A 21,624-nucleotide genomic window follows, 5' to 3' on the forward strand; every position below is an offset into this window, starting at 1 on the left:
ATAAAATTTTTAATAACAAATTAGAATAAAATATGTAAAAGTTTTAATAACAGATGTATTAAATTGTATTAAATATTTTAATTGCATTAAATTGTATCTGACCGCCAGTCATCTCTCAGAAAAATATTTTGAAAGCAGTGGAAAAATCCTAAGTCAAAAGTTAGGTGGAGTAAAGCGTATTCGCCTTCGTGAACGGAAAGTATAACCCTGAATAAAGATAGCATATAACAAACAGCAGTATGTACTTATTTCTTTCAAACAAAATCTTTATTTCTGATCTACTTTGTAACGGAGAATTATGCGCGCTTTAAATAAGCCTCGTTCTATATCGAATTTTTCAATCGAAGTGCTATATTCGTCATAGTTAATCGATTATATCGATACTGCAATTTACAAGCAGCTGATTATTTCATAGATAAAAGTAGGTCGCCTCTATATGAGCTCTGAAATACATTTATAGACTTGTGTGTAAACTATGCGTTTAACTGAGCAGTTTCATAACTGCATCGTCCTGTTAAATCATAATTAATATATTAGGTGTACCGAAAAGTATCAAAAATTTCTTCGATGGCTTCAAAGTTTTTCTATGAAAAATTGAAGGACTGTTTTTAAGAAGGAAATCGAACAATTGCTTTACGCTGACAAAAAGCGTTAGAAAATGATGGAAATTATTTTGTTGATTAGCATTTAAGATTTCTTTAATAAATAAATGTTTTTTTTTTCCAGCAAACAAAATTTTGGTTACTTTTCGGTACCCCTAATATATGTGTTATTATTGTGTTCTTTTTGGTATCATAAAGTTGCTTGTTCTGTATGAAATTTAGAACTGTTTAAACGTGTGAGCTTATGTACAGGACGTTCCATAAATTTGTGCAGAGGAATATTTACTTGCAATAGAATTAGAGATAGTATAGGGTTTATTATGGTGACATGAATCTTTACAAATTCTCTAGTTACCAAATTCCTTAATTTAAAAATTTAAATTTCCAAATTCCCAACTTCCCATATTCCCATATTCCAAAATTCCAAAATTTCAAATTCCTAATTCCAAAAATTCCTATCTTTCAAAATCGCCAAATTTCCAAATTTTCTGTTTCTCAATCTTCTAAACCCCTGAAGTCCCAAATCCCAAATCACTAAATCACTAAATCGCTAAATCGCTAAATCGCTAAATCGGTAAATCACTAAGTCACTAGATCACTAAATCCCAAATTCTCAAATTTCCAAATCCCTAAATCCCAAAATTCTCATCTTCTCAAATCTTCATATTCCCTATCCAGTTTCTCAAATTCCTAATTCCCTAAATCATCAAATGACTAAATCCCCAAATCCTAAAATTTCCAAGTTCCAAATCCCCAAATTTCCAAATTTCGAAATCTCCAAATCTCCAAATCCCAAAATCCTCAAATCCCCAAATCCCCAAATACCCAAATCCCAAAATCCTCAAATCCCCAAATCCCCAAATACCCAAATCCCTAAATCCGTAAATTACTATGCCCCTCAATCGCCAAATTCTCCATTTTCCAAATTCCTAAATTCTCAGATCCACAAATCCCCAAATTCCCAAATACCTAACTCCCCAGCCCCTTATCCCCAATTTCCTAAGATTAAAATTAAACTTGTAACGATTCAAAATTCCGTACCTATCCTCAACATGACTCAGATTTGCCAGGGAATGTACACGTTAACAGGTGAACGCAGCTCGATCGTGCAATTAAAAATTCAGCATCTCGTTTGCGTATCGGGGCCGTGTATGAACCGGTGGCCAAGAGGCAAACTGCTCTGCGAGTCCTCCAATTTCTGTAAACTTCCGCAAATTCCTCGTCTGCGCCCTCGTCCTGTTCCCTCGTCGATCTTCCGGCTGGCTAACCGACAATTAAACTTTCATAACCTGTTCATTAGCGCGAATTAACGCGGTGCGCTAACTCATCTGGATTCCGCTAATGCAACGCACTTAATTTACAGCTGCTGGCCGTCCTGCTTTACCCTGCGGGGGTGTGTTTGCTCTTCATCTCCCCGGAGGACACGTCGACGAAACGGAGACAGGGGGTAAGTGAGATCATAAACGACACGCGTGCAACGGAGAGGGCGATATAGGAAGAGAGACGGAGAAATGATAGAGGAACGACAGAGGGACATTTAGAGACTGATGGCGCAAACCTTTTAGGCAAACTAATGCATCGAACCTGTTACAACAGAGAGGTTACTAGCACTGTCCATTCCCTTTCTCCTCCCTTTGTACGTTCGAGTGCAATGTAGGCTTTGGATAATGATGCAGGGATAAATTATACGCATTGACAGGGAAATATTTGTCTTTGACAAATTTTATGGTTTGGGACTTTCTTTTGTTTACTATGGGACCTATGAGAGCAACGAGTTGACTCAAAGTGAAAGAAGATCCATACTTTGTTACATTTTGGCAAATAAGAATAATAATAATAAAGATAGATGTCTTGAGTAAGCCTTCCAAACTCTCAAATCCCTAAATTCACATCTCGATATTTACCCGCCTTCTAAAGTCGCAAATTCATAAATTTCCATATCAATACGTTCTCGCCTTCTAAACTCCAAATCCGTAAATTCCTATATCGATAGTTAGTCGCCTTTTAAATTCCCATACCGATATTTACCCGCTTTCTAAACTATCGAATTCTTAAATTTCTATAGCGATATTTACCCACCTTCTAAACTCCCAAGTCCCTAAGTTCCCATATCGATTGTTCCCCGCCTTCTAAATTCCCAAATTCCTAAATTTCTATATCGATAGATACCCGTTTTCTAAACTCCCAAAGTCCTAAATTCCCATCTGGATATTTACCCACCTTCTATACTCCCAAATTCATAAATTTCCATATCAATAAGTAACCGCCTTCTAAACTCCCTAATCCCTAAATTCTCATCTTGATATTTACCCGCCCTCTAAACTCCCAAGTCCCTAAATTCCCATCTCGACATTTACCCGCCTTCTAAACCCCCAAATGTCTAAATTACCATATCGATATTTACCAGCCTTCTAAACTACTGAATCCTTAAATTTCTATAGCAATATTTACCCACCTTCTAAACTTCCAAATCCCTAAATTCTCATCTTGATATTTACCCGCCCTCTAAACTCTCAAATCCTTAAATTCCTATCTCGATATTTACCCGCCTTCTAAACTCCCAAATCCCTAAATTCCCATCTCGATATTTACCCGCCTTCTAAACTCCCAAATTCATAAATTCCCACCGCGACATTTACCCGCCTTCTAAACCCCCAAATGTCTAAATTACCATATCGACATTTACCAGCCTTCTAAACTACTGAATCCTTAAATTTCTATAGCAATATTTACCCACCTTCTAAACTTCCAAATCCCTAAATTCTCATCTTGATATTTACCCGCCCTCTAAACTCTCAAATCCTTAAATTCCCATCTCGATATTTACCCGCCTTCTAAACTCCCAAATCCCTAAATTCCCATCTCGATATTTACCCGCCTTCTAAACTCCCAAATTCATAAATTCCTATATCCAAATTTATCCACATTCTAAAATCCCCAAATCCCTATATAGTCAAATTCTCATCTCCCCAAATATCTAACCCACTTATTTAACCCCTATCTTACCCTAAAATTCTCAACAATCTCCAAAAATGTAACCAGTACAATAAAGACGCCTCTGTGGCCGCCATATTTGTTCCCGGAAAACCTTTGCACCCAACTATATACCACTAAACCCAACCACCGATTAGATTCATTACCGGAAATATTCCTTGTACCGAAATTGAATATCTCAGCTTTGGGACCCAATATTGGGACGATGAACGGTATCGGATGTTGAAGAATTTTATTAGGGGTGTTCGAATATAACGGGGAGATAAAATGGACGAGGTAAAGTCTTTACCGGCAATAAAATATAATTGAGCACGAACCGGAGGATTGTGTACCTAACGGAGCGACTAGTGAACCTCTTTCGGGGTTATTGAAACTATTGTGCAGTAAAAATAAGGGGTAATGAAACGTTATCAATACGTTTCTCAACGTTTACACGAGTAGACAGCGTTTTGTGCAAAATGTTTATATTTATTATTTATTTTTAATATTTTATGACGGAATAGAGAAATATTTGTAGGATGGTAAAATGAGCGAAATGATAAAGTATTAGAATAGTGATGTGGTTGTACAATGAAATGGCGCTTAGTGTAAAAACAATATGGCGGAAGAGTGGATAGTGGCGTAGTATTATGGCAAATAAGTAAAGTAGCGGAATAGTAAAATGATAAAATGGAAAGATAGTGAAATTGTAAAATGATGGAACATTGGTATAGTATTTTTATATAGTGAGTTCATAGTAGAACAGTGAAATAGTGGGACGTTCAACTATAATTGTAATAATTTCACAATAAAATTGTAAACCACATGAAATGTTAGTATAGTTGTATGGTAGAGTCAATAGAATAGTACTATACTGAAAAAGTGTAATAATTTTACAACAAAATTGTAATCCACAATCTCTTATATCGAATATTGCTGTATAGTGAGAGAAATAGTGGAACATTGAAATATTATTGTACTTGTATGATAAAGTCAATAGAATAGTACTATAGTAAAAGAGCGTAATAATTGTGCAATAAAATTGTAATCCATAATCTCTTATATCAAGTACTATTATACAGTGAGAGAAATAGTAGAACAGTCAAATAGTGGAACGTTGAAAGATTAGTATACTTGTATAGTGAAGTCAATAGAATAGTACTACAGTAAAAGAGCGTAATAATTGTACAATAAAATTGTAATCCATAATCTCTTATATCAAGTACTATTATACAGTGAGAGAAATAGTAGAACAGTCAAATAGTGGAACGTTGAAAGATTAGTATACTTGTATAGTGAAGTCAATAGAATAGTACTACAGTAAAAGAGCGTAATAATTGTACAATAAAATTGTAATCCATAATCTCTTATATCAAGTACTGTGATATAGTGAGAGAACGAAACAGAATAGTGAAATAAAAGAACGTTGAAATTATTAGTATACTTATATAGTAAAGTCAGTAGAATAGTATAGTGGAAAAGTTTATTAATTTTACAATAAAATTGTAATCCATAATCTCTTATATCAAGTACTGTTATACAGTGAGAATAGTGAAATAATGGACCGTTGAAATATTAGTGTACTTTTATGGCAAAAGCAGTAAAACAGCAGTACAGTGAAAAAGTATAATAATTTTACAATAAAATTGTAATCCACAATCTCTTATATCAAATATCAACCAAACCACATAAAGAATAATACACCAGTGAAAGATATTAAAGAAAAAATTTCTATCCACCAAAATTTTCATATTATTTCTATTAAAAATTAAACAGTAAAACACTTTGTTAAAAATATAAATAAAGAAACCTGAGTGATAAACACTAAAAAACTCTACTTATACAGGATATATATTTAAATTCTAAATTTCTATAAATTCTACACAATAGAGGAAATATAAGCTAGAAACAAAGCAAAGAAGCAGTGACCTTTTGGGGCCCTGTGATAAACGAGACCTTGTGCAGCAGCTTTAATTAGAGCATATATGTACTTACATGCGTCTATGTATATAGACGTAAAGCCTTCCTTGTTAATTGAGAACGAATACACGCGCATGCAATTATATACTTGCTCGTCTCCGCCTACCTGTTCGACTGGTACGTGCACACATAATTACAGTAGGGAGCTCACAATTATTAATTTAGGTGTTACTCCACAGACCTATATGCTGCACGCCTCTTTGTGGGTCATTTGTTAGACTAAAGAGGGTTCAATGGAAATTAATATTAAACAGGTATATATTTTGTTAGAGATTCTACTACCACATTTTTTGAATCAACTTTGTTATATTTTTATGGAATAGAAAATGTGGAACGTAAGAATTGTGAATTTTTATTTTTATTCCATTGTGTTATGGTGAAAATTTGATAAATCAGATAGTGTTGACTTTTGGGGGTTTGATAATTTGGAATTATAGGTGTGTGGAAATAGGGAAATTTTAAAATGTGAAATGAAGGATTTCGGAAGTTTGGAAATTGGAAAAGTGAAAAATTATTGAAAATATTTAAATTTAGGAAATTTGGGAATTTCAAGGAAGTTTGAAAATTTTGGGAAATTTCGGAATTTTGGGACATTTGGAAACTAGGAATTTTAGGGAATTTTTGGAAATTTTAAGAATTATGGAAATTATGTGAAATTTGGGAATTTTGGGGTATTACAGAAATTTCGAAATTTGAGGAATTTCTGGGAATTTTAAGAATTCTGGGAATTTTGACAATTTCGGAAAATTTTGAGAATTTAGGGAATTTGGAAATTTTGGGAGTTTTAGGGAATTTCGAGTTTTCAGAATTTTGGGCAATTTTGAGAATTTGGGAAATTCTGAGAATTTTGGAAGTTTTAAAAATTCTGGAAAATTTGGGGATTTTTAGAATTTTGGGACATTTGGAAATTTGGGAATTTTGGTAAATTTTGAAACTGCAAAAAATTTCTGAATTAGAAAGTTTAAAAGTTGAGGGAAGAGAAAATTATCAAAAATTTTGTAATTTAGAAACTTTAGAAATGCTTTAAATTTTTAATATTTAAACAATTTTGACTTTTGGAAATTTTATAATATGAAAATTTTGGAAAATCTGGAAATTTTGGAAATTGAGAAAAATAATAATGTAAAAATATCAATTTTCATGCTTTAAAATCCCTAAATACAGAAATGCAACCTTTTAAATTAAATTTGTATCAAAATCAAAACAAAAAATTTCATAATTCCATATAGTTCCACTCGTATCATTCAAATTCTTAACATGAACGATGTCCAAAACTGTAGCCAATTATTATAACCCTCCGTCCTCGTAAAACATGGGCACGTCACGATTCCATAGAGAAATTGCTATCAAATAAATTCACCCAAGAGGACTATAAACATTGTGCCACTTTGTACCATGCGTACACGAACAGAAAAAAAAAACGAAAGATCTAACGGCTGTCCGACTTAATTACAAGTCAGCATATGGAGCAGACCCCGAGTTATGCTCCCCTTTCCTCCCGGTATGAATATCGCATTAAGTCATGAGTGAGAGATAACTTCGGGCAGGGGTGTGCCCCGATGGGAAACTACGAATTTAATAGAATAATAAATGGACCCGTCTGCGTTGCTCCAATACCACGGGATGATAGTGTACGCAAAAGATCACTACATAATAATTCTGATGTTTTTTTTCTGTCGGCATTCATTTTCTCGACAATCTTCGACAGGACCGGCTCTATTAGCTGTTGCAATACGTGCGTTTGTAACGGACGACTTTTAAAGGCGGGAGAGTTTAAGTTCAAGTGGAATACGTTATTGGTAAAATAATAAATTATAAGAAGTAAAGAGTAAAATAAAATAAAATAAAACAGTAAATTATTAGCTTAATAAAATTGTTGATCAGGATATTTACGGTACTCACTAGTGTAGTATGCGTTTGTAACTGATAATTTTCAAGGGCGGGAAAATTTAAATTCAAAAGAATGTTATTTAAAAAGAATTGTAAAATATATCATAAAACAGTAAATTATTAGCTTGATAAAATTGTTGATCAAGATAGTTACTATACTGACTAGTGTAGTTGCGTTTGAAACTGACGATTTTCAAGGGCAGGGTAAATTTAAATTCAAAAAGAATGTTATTTAAAAGAGTTGTAAAGCAAAACATAAAATGGAAAATTAGTACTACCTTGTTAAAATTGCAGAAGTGTAATTAATTAATCTTGTGTAATATTTCAGAATTTCAAATACTCAAATTTAAGAAATGTTGGGTTTTTAAATTTTGAGATTTGAAAATGAGGCATTTGAAAAATTGAAAATTAAGAACTTAAAGAATTTGAAAATTGAAAACTTGGAGAGTGAAGATCTGAAAATTGAGAATTTGGTGATTTAAAAATTTAGGAATTTGGTGATTGAAAGATTTTGATAATTGAAAATTTCAGAACTAAGAAAACTAAATAACTTAAAATTCGAAGATTTAAAAAATTGAAAATTAAAGTTTAGAAACTTGGAGTTAGTAAATTAGTAAATTAATAAATTAGTAAATTAGTAAATTAGTAAATTAGTAAATTAGTAAATTCGTGAATTAGTGAAATAGTAAATTAGTGAATTATTGAATTATTGAATTAGTGAATTAGTGAATTAGTAAACTAGTAAATTAGTAAATTAGTAAATTAGTAAACTAGTACATTAGTACATTAGTAAATTAGTAAATTAGTGAATTAGTGAATTAATAAATTAGTAAACTAGTAAACTAGTGCATTAGTACATTAGTACATTAGTACATTAGTAAATTAGTAAATTAGTGAATTAGTGAATTAATGAATTAGTGAATTAATGAATTAGTGAATTAATGAATTAGTGAATTAGTGAATTAGTGAATTAATAAATTAGTAAACTAGTAAACTAATAAACTAGTACATTAGTACAGAAGTAAATTAGTAAATTAGTAAATTAGTAAATTAGTAAATTAGTGAATTAGTAAATTAGTAAATTAGTAAATTAGTGAATTAGTAAATCAGTGAATTAGTAAATCAGTAAATTAGTAAATCAATGAATTAGTAAATCAGCGAATTAGTAAATCAGCGAATTAGTAAATCAGCGAATTATTAAATCAGCGAATTAGTAAATCAGCGAATTAGTAAATCAGCGAATTATTAAATCAGCGAATTAGTAAATCAGCGAATTAGTAAATAAGCGAATTAGTAAATCAGTGAATTAGTAAATCAGTGAACTAGTAAATCAGTGAATTAGTAAATTAGTAAATTTAAAAACTAGTAATTTGCAAATTTTTAATTGTAGAATGGAAAAATGCTGATATTTTGGAAATTGAGCAATTTTAAATTTGTACTTTAAAAATTTGAAAGTACAAGAATTCAAAAACATTTGGAAATTTGGAAAACTAAAGTTTGAATTTGAATTAATTACCCTGATAGTTTGTGAATTTCAGAATTTAAAAATTTCATATATTTAAAATCTGTAGATATTAAAATTTGTCTTGCGCTACACATAACCTTAAAAAATGACATGTATACATCTGTGTTAATAAACACGGTTTTTCTGTTATATGATCTTATAATCTTATCTTCAATAATTTCCCTCCTTTTTCTCTTCTCTTTGCAAAATATATAGGTGCAATATAATCAAGCTTCCATAACCTATAAATTGCATAACCTAACCTAACCTATAAATTATCATAATCAATACTACTATTTAATTATCACTAATACCATCACCACTACTATTTAATATATATAGTAAATTTATATTAATATTTGTGCTGAAGTTATAACAATATTTATAGTAAAAAATTGACCTCTCAAAAATCTTATTAAAATTTTCGCACGAGGTGTTAAAATTCCCACGGCCGGCCCTGGTCATCAATATTTCTCAACTGATAAAAACATGTATGTATACATCGCATGCTCTCGCATGAATTTAAATCCACATTATATTGGTAATAACACATTGGAAATATTGTAGGAAGTTGACTGGTTCTTAACTTTTATAACAGTGATTACTATAATGGCTGATATTATGTGGCTGGGTTCTTTTAAGAAATTTTAAACTGCGCATTATGGATCATAATATCTCGCCTTATGAAAGAAGTTCGAGCAAGGTTTTTGATGGTGGATGCTGCGTTGTTTGGACGTTGCTTTATCCGGATCGAAATTTTCCTCTTGGAGCTGTTGCGTTATAGCGGGTTTCTGCGGGCAGGTTTACAAAATAAACAGAACCGTCGCGTATATTCGCCTTGAGCTACGATAATCGACCATGTGCGCAAAATTTGTTTGAAATTCGGCTTGAAATGTCGTTAAGGTGAATTCATGTGGAGAAATATATAGCTACGTGGTTTTCTAGTTTTAGATTTATTTATTCTATTTTGTTGTGATAAAGTACATTTATTAAAGATACTAAAACATAGGTTATGAGTAGTTCCACATACGCATGAAGTGTTATATGGAGCATGCTAAAATGTACAATTTATAATTTCCGAAAAGGTAATAAAATTTTACTTATATAAAATATTACATGAAATATTATATCACAATAAATTAAGTAATATTATATGTAAGGTTATACAAGATCACATAAATTGGTATTTGTATTTTATAGAGCTTGGTTTATTTATTAAATGTAATATGCGATTATAAAATAGTAAGGTTGAGTAAAAATATTTGCATATTTGTACCATGCTTGTAAAACTTGTGTGCACCAAAAGTTAGTGGTGTAACCGGATGAATAAAAATGTACTCACCCTTTCTAAAATATGTACTGGATTCTCACACTTCTATAAATTGAATTCTCAATTTGTATAAAATAAATTGAAAATTTTTTTATTTTATAAATTTTCAAAAAATTAAAAAAAAATTATCAATTTTAAAAGTTATTTAAATTCACCAATTTTCCTGTCTTCAATATTTTAAATTACATATATTACAATTACCAAACGATGAAAATAATTATCAAACTTTCTAAATTTTCAAATTCCAAAAATGAAAAATTTTGAAATTTCCTTTTAAAATTTTCATAATGCCAAATTTTCAAAACTTGGAATTACAAGTTGATAAATTTATAAATTTGTAAATGAAGTTTCTTGCATTTTAAATTATGACGTCACTAAATTTTCATATCACCAATTCCCAAATTTCCAAATTTTAAATCCCTATATTTCCAAATTTTTAAATCCTCAAATGTACAAGTTCCTCAATCCTCAAATTTCCAAATTTCCAAATGTAAAAATGTTCAAATTATTACATTGTAAAACTTTTTGCATTAAATTTTATAAATTCTAAAATTCTCAGTTTTCATAATATTGAAATTTGTCCATACCCAAGTTACTAGATTTTTAAATCCTAGTACAAAAAGTCCCCAAACCCTCGAACTTCTAAATTCAAAAATTTATATATTTAAAAATTACTATCTCCAAAAATTCATAGATACTGCAATCTCTAAACTTAAAAATTCCTAGATCCCACAATCTCTAAGCTTAAAAATCCCTGGACTCCGCAATCTCTAAGATTAAAAATCCCTAGATCCCGCAATCTCTAAAATTAAAAATCCTTAGATCCCGCAATCTTTAAGATTAAAAATCCCTAGGCCTCGCAAGCTCTAAGATTAAAAATCCTTAGATCCCGTAATCTCTAAGATTAAAAATCCCTAGATCCTGCAATCTCTTACCTCGAAAATCCCTAGACCAGTAAATCGCCGAATCACAAAATTCCCTAAATCCCCACATCTTCCAATTCTTTGACCAAAAGAGTCATATATCTCAAAATCCTTGGCCCACAAAAATCCCTAGATCTTCAAATATACATGCCTTGCACTCCCTAATCCCAAAATCCCGAAGCAAAAATTTATACATCACAATTTCCACATATCTAAATATTCCCATATGTAAAAATGCCCAGATGCAAAAATCTTTAAAAAAACATCTCAAAATATTCAAGTCCCTAAAAATCCCAATACCATCACCTGAGAAAGTCAGATTTGTTCTGGACTGTACGAATGAATATCTCGAAAACTGAAGTCGAACAACGGTTACAAAGAAAAGTTGTTCAGAATGCAATCCTTGACAACGTACTTGAAGGTCAAGGTCCCCTAACCCCCATATCGAACGTTCAGTCGAGCCATAATCACCGAAAACAAGAAGCGTGTAGGAAACAAAGCATCTCCAAAAGATCAAACAACCTGTCCTGTTAATTGCGGACCGCTCCACATGTTGGCGCGGATCGAAACATCGTGAAAAGCGTGGACAGAGTGGTTCGATCTCGCTTTCCACTCAGCGTGCAATTTTCAGCGGGCAGACAAGAGGAACGGTCAGGGCGCATGTTAGCACAGTTTACAGAATAAACACTCACGCTCGGTAGATCGGAAAGGACGCGGAGGTAGAGGCAGCGTCCGTTGTGCACTGATAACACAATTAGCTTGTCTCGTCATGCGCGACCTCTGATAAGGGATTCCCTCGCTCTTGTCATCCCCCACCAGCCGAATTCTCTGTATCTCCGGTATTCTCTTCTCTCTATTTGACCGAGTCCTCTCGTGCTGTGGCCGGCCGGCGTGCAGATCGCTCGTCAGCCGAGTAAATCCAGACGAGAAGATCCCCCGGGAGTACATGGCGTTTCAGGGACCCGCGATAAGGGGACGAGGGCGGAGGGGATAGCTTAACCCTCTCCGATGCGAGAAGGGACACAACACGCGGGGCGAACCGACCCCAACGTTAATACCTTCCGGCAGGTTTTCTTCACTTGATTTATTCCACAGGGGACCGGAATCGCGTGGCACGCCACGCACGTGCGTGCACACGCACCACCGTGCCGCTTTTCGCACGAACACGCGGAGGTACAGGGTGCACTAAAAGTAAATACACCGATTACTGCAACTTTAAGTTTCATTTCAATGACCTTCGCTGTCTAGGTCAAATCCTTCATCCTTTCAAGAGGATGAAATATCTTTAACTAACTGTAAGTTCTAACTCAACCTTCTCCTTTTGATAATGAAGTTTTGTTACTGATCCACTGCTCACATGTACATCCACAAAATGTGAACCCACAAATGTAGATCCACATGTAAGTCCACAGAATGAATTCATAGATTGAACAACTCATTTAATTCTTAGATAGAACATCTTCGAAATGACACTTCTTTACACATTACATACTTACGTCACATTACATACTCACTGTCTAGGTCAAATCCTTATGTGGCTCTTCATCCTATCAGGAGGATGAAATGTCTTGAACAAACTATAAGTTCTAATTCAAGCTTCTCCTTTTGATAATGAAGTTTTGTTACTGATCCACTGCTCACATGTACATCCACAAAATGTGAACCCACAAATGTATATCCACATTTAAGTCCACAAAATGAATTCATAGATTGAACAATTCATTTCATTCATAGATTGAACATCTTCGAAGTTACACTTCTTTATACCTTACATACTACCGTTACAAACGTACCCTTCATGAACCTTTATAACAATGTACCCATATCTTCATTACAAATATATCACTAACGAAACTTTGAGATCGCTTTGCAGCCAAACGGTTGAGTTCCAATTGACAGTTCCTTGTAGACATTTCATCCTCTCCTTAAGTAGGATGATGATTGACCTAACCCTCAACAGTGGAATTTGATCTTGAACTTCAAACTTTAAATCAATCACAAAATTTTTTATTTGCATTTTTTCATCAAAATAAAATCATGTCATAGTGTGAACAGTTACTTTTTAAACACCCTGTACAACGCAGGGGGAGGACCTGCTGCTTCCAACGGGAGATACTTTAACGAAGTCCACGGATGTCCAGATCGTGCCCTCACAGACAAATTTGGCGGGGGACCTCACCCCATCCCGTATATAATACGCTCGTTCTCGGGAAGAGGTGGGTTTGGTGAATCGAGGAAAAAGCTAATCCTCCGGTGAATTGTCGGCCAGGAATTTTTACGACGGTTTGGGGTAAGTGATTGTAGGAACAGATCAGGTAAACGAATGTTTCTGTTAACAGGTGGATATGGTACATTTAAAAGTGATGATGAATGTGGTATAGTTGATGAAGTGGTTGTGGAATTTTTGATTATGAGGAAGATTGGTTATTCGAACAGGTTTGACGAGTGATGAACTTTTTCTGAGTGTAAAGTGACGTCTTATTTATGCATCTTGATTCTAGGAGGAAAACGTAGAAAAGGATTTGTCAGAGTTTGTTTGGGAATTTTTAAAGGTGGAGATTTGAGAATTTGGGAATTTGAGGTCTTGGGGATTGAGGAGTTTGAGAATTTGAGGATTTTAGAATTTGGAAATTTAGAGATTTGAAGATTTGGGATGTTAGAGATTTAATAATTTGAGAATTTGGAGATTCGAACATTTGGCATGTTAGAGATTTAAAAATTTGAAAATTTGAGAATTTATGAATTTATGAATTGAAGAATTTGAGAATTTGAGAATTTGAGAATTTGAGAATTTGAGAATTTGAGAATTTGAGAATTTGAGAATTTGAGATTTTGAGGATTTAGGGATACAAAAATTTGGGAATTTATAAAGACGATTTAATACATTGAGAATTAAGGAATTTAAGAACATGAATTTAGAAATTTAAAAATTTGGAAATTTGACAATTTGACAGTTTAGAAATTTAGGAATTTGAAAATTGTTCAATGCGTGAATTTTGAAATATACAGAATTTGAATTATGGAGAATGTGGATGTGGTCATTTGAAAATGTGGATATTTTGGAATGTGGAAATTTGAAAATATGGATTAAGGAATGTGGTAATTTAGAAACGTGGATATTTGAGAATACAAGAATTTAGAAGCTTTTAAATTCGAAAATTTGAAATACCCAAATTTTCAAATTCTTAAAATTCCAAATTTCCAGATTTTTTAATTTCCAAATTCTCAAATTCTTAAAATTCCAAATTCCCAAATGTTCAAATTCTCAAATTTCCAAATTCCCAAATTTTTAAATTTTTAAATTTCTAAATTCTCAAACGCTTAAATTTTTAAATGCTCAAATAATTAAACACTCAAATTTTAAAGTGTATAAATTTTTAAATGCACAAATTCCAAAATTTCAAATTTCCAACTTCCCAATTAAAACTTTCAAAAAATAACAAATTTAAAACAATTCTGTGCAAACTAATCGCCCTTTTTCTTTTATCATACAGCTGTCCATTAATTAAAATTTATTATTCTATTTATACAAGTGTTTAGCTTAATTACAACAGTTTGCCAAATACAAACAATTAAATAATACTTGTCACTAAAAGCTGGAAAAAATACAGATAAATACACACCAATCATGCCATCTGTGTCATACCAAATTGCATACATTTACAATACTATAATCCGCTCAAAAATCGACACCCATTAAGAACTTCTCAAAAAAGAACCACCCATGATAAACCATTAATAAACAAAATAAAACGAGTCCTACACAATTCTGGAAAACACCAAAAAATTGCTTTAATTTATCTTACAAAAAATTAAGATTATTTAAACATTAACCTTTAATTTCTCTCATAAAAATTCAAGGTTATTTAAACATTAAGAGGGTTAACTCTTTGCACTCCTATATGGAGTGTGGCTCGCCATCACATTTCTCTTGAATCATATAAATAATTCAGATGAATGGATTGGTTGAATATATACATTTGTATTTATTTACTATTTACAATAAATGAAAAATTTGTCACATACTCCACGCTGTTATAATATATTTTATTGAGCACCTCTTTTATTTATTTTGTAAATGAAGGTGTAATAGAAATGAAGGAGTGCAAAGGGTTAAAGATCGTGTTAAAAAATAGCTGTGAGGAGTTTCCCGAGGTAAATCGCGCGTGTAGGTGACTAGAGGGCGAAGGGAGCATGGTGTCACGGTGGCTGCGATTGAAGAGGAGGCCACCGGGAAGCAGTAGCCATAGGCGGAGGCGCATTGGAGCATCGGGGGTGGCAGTGGTACGGTAATAGCATAAATTCGTGGTTGTACATATAGTCGGTTCACTCGATGCCGACCAGGGAGGGGGAAGGGACAGGCCAGGAGCAGCCCGAGTGTCGGAAGAAACGACAGTCGCCACTCGACGTCTGCATCGAACGGAAGGCAGCTCTCTTCGTGAGCCGTATCCGTTCTTCAAGGCAGAATAGAGAAACTGGTTTCAACGTGGATCATGATCCCGATGGAACCGATCGCGACGGATAAACAGCCATTCAACTGTCCCTATCTTCTATCACGGATTCGACGACGCTGAAAACGCAAAGCAAACTGTGAAACCCTTGAACATCTCAAACGATTTAGAGCGAACTCGGCGGGAACGATTCGAACGTGGCACGAATGCCAAGAGGAAAAAAGAGCTTGTGAAAGTGTCCGCGAACGTGCGCAAGAATCGTTTGTATCGAGAGACAATCTGTCGAAACAGGTGCGTCACACGTTTCCGGAGAGAACCGGTAGCCTCAGCTGAGGCGAATGTAACCGAGGATGTGACCGGAACAGAACTTTTTCTCGGACTTTTATTTAGAAAAACGTGCTGTGAGAGTGATCCCTTTCCACGTGACCCCCGGTGTGTTAGTTTCGTGTACAGCTGATCAGTGTCCGAATCGTCAGAAAACTGACGTGTAACGATCTTGTGTGTTCGTATGTTGACATCCGCGGAAAAGTGAGTTTGTAAATATACGCAGACGAGAGAGGGCGCGAAACCAGGAACACGGAAAGATCAACGCTGAATAGACGTTTCATCTGATAACGTCGAAAAAGCTGGTCGAGACAGGAATTCGAATGGTGAGTTTGTTTTAGTGTGTCTCTTTGGCTCTACGGCTACCTGTTTTGAAATTACACGTGGAACGTTGAACTCACTGTTGTCGACTAGTTTTTCGCCGCTACCGTAGTAGAAAGCCGATTAAATCAATTATTGAAGATATTACGCGTTAATATTTCTAGAACATTTTCCGATTTGTTTTGTGTTTTCAATCCGGTTTTCAAATTCCACTTTCTTTGTTACATAATAAAATAACGCGGTGAAGCAATATTCAACCATTTTGAATTAGTGTACTGGTTTAATACTGGACCACTGTGAAATGGTCATCTTAAAATTTTTAATATTACTTAAAATTTGTATGTGAAAGAATTATGAATGTATTGGATTTATGATATATCGAAAGTTAATATAGTTTGTAGCGAATATTAAACTCTATAGTGGCGGCGAATGTTAAGGGTGAAATTTCAAAGAACAGGTTATGAAAGCATGCTATACGTAATAGTTGCGTGTCAAGTTCTTCAAGAATAGTAAAGAAGTAAACTTGTACTGTTCTGACAATAAATGGTTGGATGTTCCAACTGGAGGATTATTAATTTCTTTTTCTCTATGAGTTTACTTTTATTTGACATTAAGTTGAATGATCGGTTTTTGTGAGAAGTAAAGCAACAAATTGTCGTTATTGTGGATATTTCAGCGACGTCAGTACTTTTGAAAGGGAACATTTAGAACGTCAAACCAGTTGTCGGCCATTTAAATGGATTGTTTACTTTTGAATAGAAAGAAACTGCTGTTCCCCTTCATATTTAAAATTATTTACCCAGCTGTGCTAAACTGTTCTAAGCGTTCTTAAAATTGTTCTTTTATTTAGATTTAGATTTTTAGTTGTCATTTGAAACTTTGAAAACAGTATTAGGTGGCAATGAACGATAAAGATTTGTAGACAGTTAAATATCTTGGAAGTTTTTAATTATTCAGAAATGTATAATTAAATTAGACGTATATAATTAAATAATTCTTCACAGTTAAATGTAATAGAAATTTAGTTTTAATTTAAATGAAATTAAAATATCAAATGTTCTGGGAAAAATTAAATTACAGGATTTAATTAAAACAGTTGTTTTTTAATATTTATATTGAAGCATTTAATTACAACATTTTTATTTATCTACAATCAAGTATAAATGCAAGTTACTTTGGTTTGACATTTAATATCATTTAATTATATCATACAATATTATCATTTAAATTGAGTTAAACAATAAAATTGTAGAGTTTGTTGAAATAAAATTATAGGAATTGTAAAAAATTTCTAGTTAATAGAAAATTATATTTTTAACATAAATTACATTATTTATAATATCATCAATTATTATACTTACAGTATTCTATGATATCTACTATACTAATAATTAAAATATTTATTTCAATACACATCAGTTTTAAGAAATATTTTTATTGAATTAAAATTTCAAATATTTAGAAAAAATTATTTTCATAGAATTGAGTACATTAACTCATGATTCAAGATGGTCGGGTCTATTGCGACCCAAGACTACAAGGTATGCATATGCAACAAAAATAAGATATTCTTGTATCTTGAAAATTATTTGCATTATTTAAAATTACGCTAAAAACAAAAAATTTGTGTATATTATGAAAATAGTTATTTTTAATACAATAAATAAAATAGCTAAGTAAATAGCTAAGGAAATATAACCTTAAAAGGATATGAAAAATATAAACTTAAAGCTAAAACCATAGTTGCGTCATTAAAGATTTAAGTCCATCATTTGCGGTTAAAATTCCTGCTAAAATGGGTTATAGTTTCTTATGGAAATTTATACGTCATTTACAAATGAATACCATGAACCCTTAATTACCCATTTAGATAAAACTATTCTTTTATAGAGTGATTTCAGATAACAATAATAGTATATTTCATTAGTGCGTAACGGCCATTGAAAGGTGTGAAAACTAACCTCAAAATCAAAACACACCCTTTTAAATTGTCTCAATTCGTAAAATGCAAAAATAGGGAAAATTATTTTAAAACAAAAATTTAAAATGTACATTTTATTAATATAAACTACAATAATTGTAAAAAGAATATAATAAGTCATTACTTTTTTTACTAATAAGGTTACCTTTATTTGCAGAAAAGATTTACGACATCACTTTTAAAATAAACAAAGTATTGTCTTGTTTTACATTATGTAATATATCGAGTGGTATTTCACTACATTCAGCGATAATACAACCTTCGGCATTAGCCATTGTAGAAGCTTTTACATGTGTCTTATTCTGCAGATAGCCCCATAAAGCTAAAAGCTCGACCAATAACATCGAGAATATCAAGAAAAAAATGTAATATAACCATACAGTAATAAGAGAAGCTATACTAAAATCTTGCTATAAAAAAACCGACGTAAAATACTTTTAAAAAATTTCATTTGTAGAATTTGAAAACCATGCAATTTTATTCTAATTTATTGTGCGCGGATAATAATATTTACGTAAATCAAGAAGATAACAGAATGACCAATCATGCATAAACATAAACTCGTCGAGTTTCATTCAAGTTGATGAGTAAGGGTTTGTGATGTTCTTTTGTCGGGTAGAAATGATATGAAGTGCTAATATATGTTAATACAACAGTGTCGCCATCTTTGCACATTGATCCGAATTACGCGTTTCGACTTTCCATATTTTCTATTTCCACACTCTTTCAGTTTTTTGCATTACTTTCCTATATAAGACTGTTTCACTGTATAACTCACTGTATAAGACTGTTTAACTCTATAACACCAGAGATTTAGTTAGAAAGAACACTTTGAAACTGTTGTATGAATGATGAGTCACAAAGGGTTAAACAACGAAGCATAGAACAAATGTTGTGTTCACTTTCGTATCTTCGAAATTTTATCACCGTGTGTATACCAGATAAGTAGCTTGGCCTGTTTGCAGCCTTCGCAGTCTTCGTTAACGATACTTCCGCGATTCCTAGCATCGGCAAGTGGATTGAGGTTATTGTTACGGAGAATAAATCGATGGCCGCGATGATTGAGACAGTTACGTTGACCGTTCGGTCGATCGATTAATGGCAATTCGGAGTCGACGGTGCTGCATGTGTGTTTGCAAACAAATGACGCGATGTATTGGAAGCACAGCCGGCTGTTGATATCACGGCTCTTTGCGTAATTATTCCCGTTCTCGTTCGCTGTTCATTCACACGAGAGATACATCACGTCCGAGGAGCACACCGGAAGAAAATAAAATATGGTTGACCGTGCGCGCGCGTTTACGCCACGCGCAGCTTCAAACCGAGAATAGAAAGCAGGAAATGCGAAAATCCGTTGAAAGTCGTTCCTTTCGAAATAACGTTACACTTTGGGTCATTATGACACTTAAGGTTTCACCCTCGGGCTAGGATTAACTTCACCGCATACCTGGTCGAATCATCAATTTATTTAACGGACAAAGAGATTTAGTTTTATTCGAATTGGGAATTTTAGTGAGATCGAATTATTTTACCACTCGCGATCGCAACGCACTTTCATTACTCGCAGCGACGGAAGTAGTTTAGAAGTATTACCAACTCAGAAAAATGTTGCCAACTTACTGCTAATAAAATTATTTGAATATTTCGACTTACCGTTTGCAACGTAGGACTTTTTAAAACTTCATTGCAGTTGAGAAAATTGGTATGGTTATTGTGGATGTTTAAGAAAATATTTTTATAAGAAATTGGTAATATTTTCATATGTATATAGAAAAAAATATAACATACAATATATTTAAGCAATGACAGTATTGTATAAAATATTGATAATATACAGGACCTGAATAGAATCCATTCTATGTGTAACCTAACCTAAGTTTAAATATAGTTTTTATTTTGCATATCTTATTTTAAAAATATATGCAATTATTATTTATTTTATATACTAAATGTATTTTATAAAATTTGGTAATATTTATTAATATGTATTACAAGTAATAATTTATACAAACAGGGTGTTTACTTTTTTAAATAATAACTTAAGCTATTTGAGCTATAGAAATATTTTTAATTAATCTTTGAAGTAATAATAAATAGTAACCTAACCTAACTTTAAATATATAGTTTTTATTTTGCATATTTCAATTTATAAATATATACAATTATTGCTTATTTTATATATTAAATATATTTAATAAAATTTGGTAATATGTACTGATAAATGTATTACAAGTAATAATTTATGCAAACAAGGTATTTAATACTTATTGAAATAATAAAACAAGATATTTGAGCTACAGAAATATTTTTAATTAATCTTTGAAGAAGTGACAATAAATACAATTGTATTCATTTGTTTTAAAATGGTTTCTTCTTTAAAATGGTACTATTATTTTATTCACTATTGCAAAATAAAGTCTCCATACAATCATATTGTATTGCAAATATATAATCTACACGCTACTATATTTTTTTGCAATAATTTAGTATTATATAATTCCTCCCATACTAATTATACATATTTATAATATTATGCCGCATTCCATTTAATTTATTGTAAAAATTCAAGATGTAACTCATAGCTAACTATAATTTTCTGACTTCACATTTTACATGTATCAAAAAAATCTTGCACACTCAAAATAATTCAAAATTCCTCCAAGACTGGATTCCAAAATGACAAATCCTCACAAAAGAGAGATCTTGTACACTGCAGACAGGAATGTAAAAATGTCTGCACGTACGCGTATCAGACAAAATTGTAACAGGACAAAATTTTCATGGAGTATACGTGTGAGCACGTTTGAACGGTTTCGATATCGATGCTCGTTCAGGCCATCCCAGGATACGCCGTGGACGATCGATTAAAACCGGAGCACGAAATCGTGTTTTTGTTTCTTTGCAAATCCGATCCGGCGAGGTTCATCGAGCCGCCAATAAAACCCAATAATCCATCCCGGAAATATCGGCCCCCTTTTGTTCCCGGTGGACTAAAAGGATGAGTTGTACGCAGGGAGAACGTCACGAGAAAAGGAAGCGGAAATATTTCACCGTGCGTTGGACGTTAATCTGACGTTCAATGTATATCTGCCCTGTGACTCTCTTCTAATGGTCAAAGACATTAAGTTCCTAACTTTTTTATGGTATTATCTGAGCCCCCCACTATGTTCAGTTTATCATCGTTCCTTGCTTCATTATCTTCCTCGATGAGGACCCAACCCCGAGCATACAGCGCCTACAGGGGTTCTCATCCCCCATTTTTTAGCGAGTTAAGTTTGGGAAAGTTTTGAAGGAAAGTTATGATGTAATTTTATGGTCGATTAGAAATATTTATTTGGGAAATGT

The 21,624-nt window shown here is 32.7% G+C and overlaps 2 protein-coding genes across 5 annotated transcripts in view; one reads left to right on the top strand and one right to left on the bottom strand.

Moving 5' to 3' along the window:
- The window catches only part of LOC105662238 (uncharacterized), a 100,607-nt gene that overhangs the window by 24,732 nt on the left and 54,251 nt on the right, over nt 1–21,624 (bottom strand). The gene's annotated exons all lie outside the window — the stretch shown is intronic.
- LOC105662227 (uncharacterized) overlaps nt 15,543–21,624 on the top strand; it is a 79,432-nt gene continuing 73,350 nt past the window's right edge. The window contains exon 1 of the mRNA XM_012283230.2: nt 15,543–16,303. The gene's annotated coding sequence lies outside the window, so the exon portion shown is untranslated. The remainder of the gene's footprint in view (nt 16,304–21,624) is intronic.

Source organism: Megachile rotundata, chromosome 11 (assembly GCF_050947335.1).
Source record: "Megachile rotundata isolate GNS110a chromosome 11, iyMegRotu1, whole genome shotgun sequence".
Taxonomy (NCBI): Eukaryota; Metazoa; Arthropoda; class Insecta; order Hymenoptera; family Megachilidae; genus Megachile; species Megachile rotundata.